The sequence below is a fragment of the Amphiura filiformis genome, chromosome 16 (assembly GCF_039555335.1).
Source record: "Amphiura filiformis chromosome 16, Afil_fr2py, whole genome shotgun sequence".
Taxonomy (NCBI): Eukaryota; Metazoa; Echinodermata; class Ophiuroidea; order Amphilepidida; family Amphiuridae; genus Amphiura; species Amphiura filiformis.
In genome coordinates, this window is record NC_092643.1 from 28,908,436 (window position 1) to 28,918,061 (window position 9,626).

General features: G+C 37.5%; 1 long non-coding RNA gene across 1 annotated transcript in view; it reads right to left on the reverse strand.

The window, feature by feature from the left end:
- The window catches only part of LOC140135844 (uncharacterized), a 216,649-nt gene that overhangs the window by 195,120 nt on the left and 11,903 nt on the right, over positions 1–9,626 (reverse strand). The gene's annotated exons all lie outside the window — the stretch shown is intronic.

The following is a 9,626-nucleotide window of genomic DNA, read 5'->3' on the forward strand; positions in this document are numbered from 1 at the left end:
ATTGATGATGATGAGAATGGCATCCCTCGATATGATGCCTATGTCCCCTACCACATTGAAGATGAAGATTGGGTAGATGGAGAACTTCTAGCCAATATTGAGGAAGGCGAGGAACCTTTCAGACTTTGTCTAAAGACTCGAGACATACGTGCTGGGAGACCAATTTTTGGTGAATTATCGCTTCACATGCAAAGAAGCCGCAAAATTCTTGTAATACTCTCACCGCGTTTTGTTGAGAACAATTGGTGTTATTTTGAATTAAACATGGCGTATCACAGAGTCCTTGAAGAGGGCCGTAATGTTATGATTCTCATCATACTTGAAGAGATACCAGATAACAAGATGACTTTGTTGTTAAGACAATTATTCTGTAGGGTGCAGGTCATAAAATGGCCAGGTGATGGGTATGGACAGTACTTGTTTTGGAGACGTCTTAGAGAGGAACTAAAGAGACCTGTGCCTATAGACCGTCGCTTTAATATTTAATTTCCTTATAAGGATAAGAAAGAAAATGCAAACCTCTTTCAACAGAAATTGGTGATTATATTTTTTTGCTATTGGTCACAACCCATTCTTAACTAAGACACAAGAATCTGGATTTGAATCATATACCATAAGCTTTAGATGAAATAAACCAGTTTTATTGTCTCGCCTGAACTTTGTTCAGGATGGGACTTAGTAATCACTATTTCTGTCTGTCCGGGCGTGTGTGGGGGTGATACACAAGTCGGGAAGGGGTGTGTATGTATGTGTGTCCGTCCGGAGCTGTATCCGGGGAACCGTAAGACTTACGGCGACGCTACTTGGTGGGAGGAAGGGTATTCAAGTTTGCTCCGTAACCGTATGTTTTCGGGGGAAAATATGCAAATTAACGTAGTTAATTTGCATAATTTATGCGCAAATCAGCGCAAATTGATAGTCTCCTCTGCAGCCAGTTTGGTTACGCACCCTCCACACAAACAGTCTGCCAATTGCCACTTATAACGCCGCTTCTGATTAGCTACGAAAGTAGCCGTGAGAGCTGTACATACGGGAACTTGATTGACCTCAGTCAGCTGGCGAGATGGCGGGCCATGGCGGGTCAAACTTGCTCATGAATAATAAAGTAGCCGTCTAGCCGATCGACCAATTGAAAGCTTTGTTTGACGTCAAGCTGGATGACGTCGGCAGAAAACCGTTAGCGAATCAAAAAGGACCAGTTCGTGATCATTGGCAGACTGTTTGTGTGGAGGGAGCGGAACCAAACTGGCTGCTGTGGAGACTACGCAAATTGATAGCGGAGTTTGTGGACAGACTATCTCAAGATCCGTCGGGCGCATGGTAACGAAACCTGGTGGCAGCTATGATACACATCTGCTGATCACCTGATTAGTTTTTTAGGCGAAAAGTATGCGCATTTAGTTGTTAATTTGCATAATTTATACGGAACGATTCTACAAATATGGTTGGAAATCTGAAGAAATCCGCCTTGTGGAGCTGTATCGGGGATTTGTAAGATCCCTAAGCCCTATGATGATGAAACGTGGTAGGGGGTAGTATGACCAGAGGATCTCAACCCGATTCGATTTTCAGCGCAAAATATGGTAATTAAGTACCTAATTTGCATAATTTATGCATAAAATGCAAAAACCTATTTTCTCGAAGACTAGGGGTCGCACGTTCTTCAAACTTGGTGGGTGGGTGCATCTTCACCCCAGACAGAACAAGTTTGTATTGGTTAGTGCATCAAGGTCACCCAAGGTCATCCAGGGGTCATTTGAGGTCAAATGACTAAAAACTGTCGTATGGGCACGAAACTTGGTGGGTACGGTCAACATAATGTGGTAGGGGGTAGTATGACCAGAGGATGCACACTAGTACCCCCCCCATGTGGCCCCTCCCACACACTCAAAGTTGGGGGGTCAAAATTTAATGAAATATTGTTTTTTATATTATGCATTACATATATCAATTTAGGTCATATAGGCCAAGTCATTAGGCCAAAAAAAGAATGTCTCTCATGTACAAAAGGATAGGAAACTGAACATTTAAGGGGGTACTACACCCCTGCCCAATTTTATGCCTATTTTTGCATTTTTCTCAAAAATTATAGCACATTGGTGACAAGTAAGATATGTATATTATAGGGGCAAGGACTACAACTACTGTACTGAAAATTCAGCAACTTAAAGCAAGTAGTTATTGATTTATTGATCAAATATTGGTTTTCCCTCATTTTTGACTGTAACCCCACAACTGTTATCTGTGCTGAAACAAAATTTATAGCGCAGTAGTTGTAGTCATTGCCCCTATAATATACATATCTTACTTGTCCCCAATGCGCTATAATTTTTAAGAAAAATGCAAAAATAGGCACAAAATTGGGCAGGGGTGTAGTACCCCCTTAAAACAACCTTTTTAGGGTGAAGGAAGCATTTTTTCAAAAAAATGTCTAAAACGGGATTTTATGTCAAAAATGTCTTTGTTGGGGTGCTACATCGAGTCAAATGTTCTGAAGATTATTTCGGGGTCATCTGAGGTCACCCAGGGGTCATCTGAGGTCAAATTACTAAAAACTGTCGTATGGGCATGAAACTTGGTGGGTACAATCAACATTTAGAGTCAAATGTTAGGAAGATTATTTCGGGTCATCCGAGGTCACCCAGGGGTCATCTAAGGTCAAATTACTAAAACTGTCGTATGGGCATGAAACTTGGTGGGTACAATCAACATTTAGAGTCAAATGTTCGGAAGATTATTTCGGGGTCATCCGAGGTCACCCAGGGGTCATCTAAGGTCAAACTACTAAAAACTGTCGTATGGGCATGAAACTTGGTGGGTACAGTCAACATTTAGAGTCAAAGTTTCGGAAGGTAATTTAGGGGTCATCCAAGGTCACCCAGGGGTCATCTGAGGTCAAATTACTAAAACTCGTATGGGCATGACACTTAGTGGTTACAGTCAACATTAAGAGTCAAATTTTTGGAAGGGCATTTCGGGGTCACCCAGGGGTCATCTGAGGTCAAATTACTAAAAACTGTCGTATGGGCATGAAACTTGGGTACAGTCAACATTTAGAGCCAAATTTTTGGAAGGTCATTTTTGGGTCATCCAAGGTCACCCAGGGGTCATCTGAGGTCAAATTACTTGAAACTGTTATATGGGCATGAAACTTGGTGGGTACAGTCAACATTTAGAGTCATGTTTTTTGGAAAGTCATTTCGGGGTCATCCAAGGTCACTCAGGGGTCATCTGAGGTCACATTACTAAAAACTGTCATATGGGCATGACACTAAGTGGTCACTGTCAACATTAAGAGTCAAATTTTTGGAAGGGCATTTCGGGGTCACCCAGGGGTCATCTGAGGTCAAATTACTAAAAACTGTTGTATGGGCATGAAACTTGGTGGGTACAGTCAACATTTAGAGCCAAATTTTTGGAAGGTCATTTTGGGATCATCGAAGGTCATCCATGGGCATGACACCTGGTGGTTACAGTCAACATTTAAAGTCACATTTTTGGAAGGTCATTTCAGGGACATCTGAGGTCACCCATGGGTCATCTGTGGTCAAATTTCTAAAAACTGTCACAGGGGCATGAAACTTAGTGGGTACAGTCATCATTTAGAGCCAAATTTTTGGACAGTCATTGCAAGGTCATTTGAGGTCACTCAGAGGTCATCTGAAGTCAAATGACTAAAAACTGTTGTATGGGCATGACATGTACAGTCAACATTTAGAGCCCAATTTTTGGAAGGTCATTTTGGGGTCAGTAGGGGTCATCTGAGGTCAAATTAGTAAAAATTGTCGGATGGGCATGAGACTTGGTGGGTACAGTCACCATCAGCCAGGTAACCAGCCGAGACCCACCAAAATTTAGGGATCAAAGGTCAAATTCCAATATTGGTCCAATCAAGCTCAAATTGAACAGGCAAATCGCCATGGGTTGTTGCAGCTTCATTTACTTCTACCAAAAGTAATCGTAAAAGCAGGCGATCGCGAAAGCAGGCGAGACTCGTGGTTCGAGAACCGCCTTGTTATAGTTATACCCCGGGAGTTATACTATAACTATACTGCCCTACAATGACCAATTTGATATATAATTGTGACACAATCTCGTCCATGGCGGCCAAGGCAGGCATTTTTGAAAATTGAGTTACTATTTTTACCTTATACAAACATAAAGCTATCATAATGAAAACACTAAGGTCCAGCATACTCCATTCTAAAGATCTGATGTTTTATGATGTCTATTTTCATATGTATTTTATTGTTTTTTTTACTTCATATTTTTGCCTTAAATATCTCAATTTCAAATTTGCCGCCTTTGGCCTCCTTATTGAGGTGTGGGGCAAAAACCTTTGTTTGATTTGTTTAATATTTAAGAAAATACAAAGATTTAACATTTGTGACCAGCTCCAACAAAACCTGGAACAAGTCACCAGCCATGTTTTTGAGTTGTAGGCCTTTAAAGATGACATTCCCGTTAAAAAAAATCAAATTTTGGAGTTCTTGATTTCATGGTATTTGAATGTGGGGATTAAGTGGACTTTCCTTGAAAGTACTTGTTAAAAAGAGGTTTATTTAATCAATAAATAACAGTTGAACTATGATAATCCATATTCAATCTTCAAACTAATTGATCCATTACTCAGAATAGCAATTTGGCAAAAATATCAAGGTATCATTTACAAAATTATCCATATCTTGAAAAGTATTGATGTTATTTATATAATTTTGGTATCATTTTAAAGGGTATTGCCTAGTGCTTACATTTCTATTCAAATCATGAAATGTCAAAAATTCGACTTGTTACTGGTTTTGTCACAGCGGGTCACATGATGGTCTCATTTCACATGATAGCTAGGAATAAATTCCAGACTCATCTCAAGTGGAGGCCACTTTAAATCATCCTTAACCGTGTGAATTGGGGATTATTTGAAGTGATCTCCACTCCAATTGAGGTGAGTCTGGCTTATATTTTTAGCTATTATGAAATGAGACAAATGTAGCAACCTACAAGTGCATCGTTTTGATATGGATGTACACATATATAATTTTGAATGTATGTAATATTATATGTTCATGTATTTTTATACATGAACATATAAAAAGGTCACCTGAAGATGAAAACATTCTGTCTATAAAACTTTTCCAAATATTACGTTTTTTCTTAATATCTCAAAAACAGTTTTCATGGAGTTGGGCCCTTCTTCCACTCAGGTATTCAATTGTAAGTTTTATGGTGAAACTAGAAGGGGCATATATGAAACTTAATGATCTGATAATCTGTAGCCAATAGGTTGTTGCATCTGGCAGCTGTTGTCATTCAAATGAAGATAGACATATTTGTAGTTTCACTCACACAACACAAGCTGAATAGCTTCACAGCTCAAAATATTTATTGCGTAGGTACTCTCAATTATCTCGCTTCCTTTAAAGCCATATTATAACATTTGCTGAGGAAGACACCCTCAATATTTTTCAAAATTCTGTTTTTACTAGATTATATTGCACTTGACATACCCTGCAAAGATTAAAACAGGTGCTGTAGTTTTGTCAAAATCTGAGATTCTGAATAAAACGCAGGGACCATTGTTTAATAATTCAAGGAGCTAAAGCTGCCCTCATGAAGTAAACCATGGTGTTAAACGTTGATGAATAATAGTGAAACATGCTTGAATCCCTAAGTAAAAATGTCAGTACCAGCAATCGGCAGTGAAGCATACATAATGAACCTATTCAGTGGCGTAGCCAGTGCCCCCCCCCGCCTTAGCCGTCGGTTCATGTAAGGCGTTGGTGAAAAAAATTGGGTTAACAATAGACTATTTTGTACCCAGGGGTGACAGAAAAAAGGGGAGAATTATAAAAAAAATGATCAAAAATTGTGAATGAATTTGAATTTTACATTAAAAATATGTGTTTTTATGTTGGTACCGCCTAATATCCCTTTTTTTTTTTTTGCTCTTCACTTTTTCAAACCATGCAAAAAAAATTTGGGTCAACAAATCACATTTGTACATTTACAAGTTGTACCCCCTCGGTTCAAAAATCCTGGCTACGCCACTGAACCTATTTGCAAAGCAGTACATGTATAAATAGAAATGTTAAGTGGTGCAGGGTGTGGTAAGGCAGTGTTCAGATTTTTTTTTCTGGGATTCTATTTTCCTGGGATATTTTTCCCTTTTATCACCAATATTGCTTTATGATCATGTTTTCTCAGCTGGTGACATTGGGCAGATGTTTAGAGCAAATTTAACATTTTTCAAAATACAGATTTTTACACGATTATAATGTAAAAATAAACTTACATACCCTGCAAAAACAAATATAAAAGGCTTTGGATGCTGTAGTTGTAACAAAATCAGAGATTTTTAAGAAGTATGGAATTAATTTTAATGCATGGATAGTTGCATACACACATGCAAGCACCCTCCCCTGCCCATCACACTCAATATTTAAATGTAGCTCAAAAGTTGCTATTATTCTTGTAACAAAATTAAAAATGCCCCTTATTTTGGTACATTTCTAGGATTTTGACAGTTGTTTGATAAACAACAGATCCTAGTAACAGCTCCCAGCTGATAACCAATGACTAAATTCTAAAAATATTATTTTGTGAGGTTTAATGTAGTGTTATTGATTTTTAATAGCTTTTGTTGTATATTCATTCTCAAACAACTTTCTCAATGCAAATATTGTAGAGTTTAATGTTGAAACGTCTGTTTGAAACAAGAGCTTCACTCCTCACTTGATGCATTTAAAGCCTTATTGTATAATCTTTTTTCTGAATATACCTTTTATTTTTTTTCAAAACCGATTTTTTGGCATACAATGTATTTGTAATACTTGCACATGTTCCAACTTGCATCTATAAGCAAACTGTCAAATTCGCCCTATTTGTAGTAAAACGGGATGATTTTCTGTTGTTCCGACATATTATCATAATTTGTCAGATTATAATATGTCAGAACGATTGCAAATATTAATCTCCTACAAAGCCAGTTTGGTTGCGCTCCCTAGACACATGTGGAGGGAGCATAACCAAACTGGCTGTGTAGGAGACTAACTCTCTGAGGCCGCACTCGACGTTCTAATCCAAAAAGTGGGAGATATTTCGAGTAATAGAGGAGCATGTTCAAGTCAGCCACAAAAATGTAGCTTATTCAAGTACCGTAACCACCCAGGTATAAGCCCACCTTCGGCTATAAGCCCACCCCCTATTTTTCAAAACATTCTGGGAACAAGGGTGCACTCAGGTATAAGCCCAGTACTAAATTTTGGCTAAGTTCTTAAATCAAATCAATGCTTTGCTCTCATAAGAAATTGACATAGAAGATAGAAATTACTGGTACATTGGGCATATACAAATGGGGGTGATTGTTCTTATTTTTAAATTCAAGCACTAGTTCTTCCCCGGTTATAAGCCCACCCCCACTTTTGAAGTGAAATCTCCCATCTAAGGGGGTGGGCTAAACTGGGCTTATACCGAAGTGGTTACGGTAATCAGATTTCAACACTTTCCAGAACCTTGGCAGGGATTCACACAACCTTTTTAAAAATGCTCTAACAATTCCAGAGTGAATCCAAAAATCAAATCAAACACAAGAATGTATAATTTTGTGAAAATGTTTAATTTATACAGTACTCCATGGAACATTACAAAGATTCATATTATATCAAATACAATTCAAAAAGTACTCTTATAGATAATTATATATTAAATGTGAATAAAAACATGTTACTGACAATTTAAAAATAAGTCACAAGTCACTTGAAACAAAATTGTACCCAATTATTTTTTTTACAATCTCCCAATATTTTGTGGGTATTTGCTAGGTTTTATAACCTTAGACCTATTGTGAAATAATGTACACTGCTGCTGCCGCCCACAAAGGTACACTATACTGCCCAGCTACTTCATTGGTACGTGTGTACTAGAGTTCATGCACTGGTATGGTGGGTACTGCATTGGTACTTTAAATTAGCCACAAAATAACTGGGAAGCAATGTACCTCTGGGGTCAGCAGCAATAGGACTATGATAGTGTACTTCCCAGTACAAAGCAGGATAGGAATTATGAAAAGAAAAAAGAGTTAACCACTGTTTTCCCAGTATTTCAAGACGAGTGGTAAATTGTCCCCTTCCCCCAGATTGTTACACCTCTTAATCCAAAGTAACCTCCTTATACAAAATCCGCAAAGAATTAAGCCTATTTTGGCCAAAAAGGCTGAAATCGGTGATCACTCTTTCCATTTTACAATGGTTTTTCACTTTTGACTCTACTACATAATCTCTACTATCAGCAATAAAACAATAGTGTGTTCAATGCAAAAAGTTCAGCAACACGTATTAAAAAGCATCTTAAAAACAAGTTTATTTAAAAGGTGGGTGAAATAAGCAGGTGGTTGAAGATGGTGGTTAAAGTTATAATAGTACTATATTACATCAGGAAATTCCAAAAAGGAATCCTTCCCCAATAACAATGGTATACATGTTTCACATTGTGTTATTTCCCTAATGGGTCCCATAATATGATGACTCCTTGAGGTTCATCATTCGGATTCCCATTCAAATGAGCACTTGATCTTATATTCCTTCCTAAAATAAAACTTCATAAATGTTACATCTAAAGAAGGTGCACATTTAGCAGGTGGTTAAAGATGGTTATAAAGTTATAATATAGTAATATATTAAATAATAACATACGGTGGGAACAAATAATTAAAAAGTGAAAACTTTATGTTATTCATATTTCAATTTGTATAATAATAATCAAATCACTTTCTCCGCAAGTGCAAACTTGGCATTGCAGATTGTGTATTTAAACAACACCCTGGGACGGATTGGACCAGTCATGGTTTTTATTTAACTCTCTCCACACAGGTGTCGACTGCAGATGACAAGTTTCAAAACAATTTGTACAGTTTCATGACCATATTTGGAATCAGCATGCAAAATGCATTCAAATGAGTACCAACAAGCCTAGTGGTTCTTGTGATAGCTCCTGAAATATCTCAAAACTTGGGACATCTTATGTTGAAGTCTATATGGCCAGCATGCAGAGCATTAATAGAGACCTTGCGAAATGAACTTTACTTTAACTTTAACGTATAGAGTATTGTAGAGGATTATGTATTCAAAACCAAGGTGGTTTTGAATACATAATCCTCTATAATCCTCTAGACGTTAAAGTTAAAGTAACTTCATTTCGCAAGGTCTCTAATAACCCTGAATGTCCTTACTCTTTTCAAACCTAACTGTGAGCTACATGTATGTGTGGCTCTGTACACAAAATGGATGGCTTCAGCTCTGGACGGAGGGCTCTCATAAATCTTAATTCAATACATGGAGACTTCAGATGCAAATGGTGATGTACACCATTTTCAAACTTTTTGTTTTAAGGTCACAATTTTTGTCACAAAATTGGCCCTATAATGCTAGATTTTAATTTATACTCTACTTCAATATATTACAAAATTCTGTTCAAATATTCGCAATCTTAAATAGCAAGGCTGCACTTACAGAGGAAGCAATGCAATCTGATTCTGCTATCTTACAAATTGAAATCGGAATAGCACCACATATTTCTAAAAGCTGCACATGCATTAATACTTTTTGTGATTATGGGTGGATTTGTGATTTTGT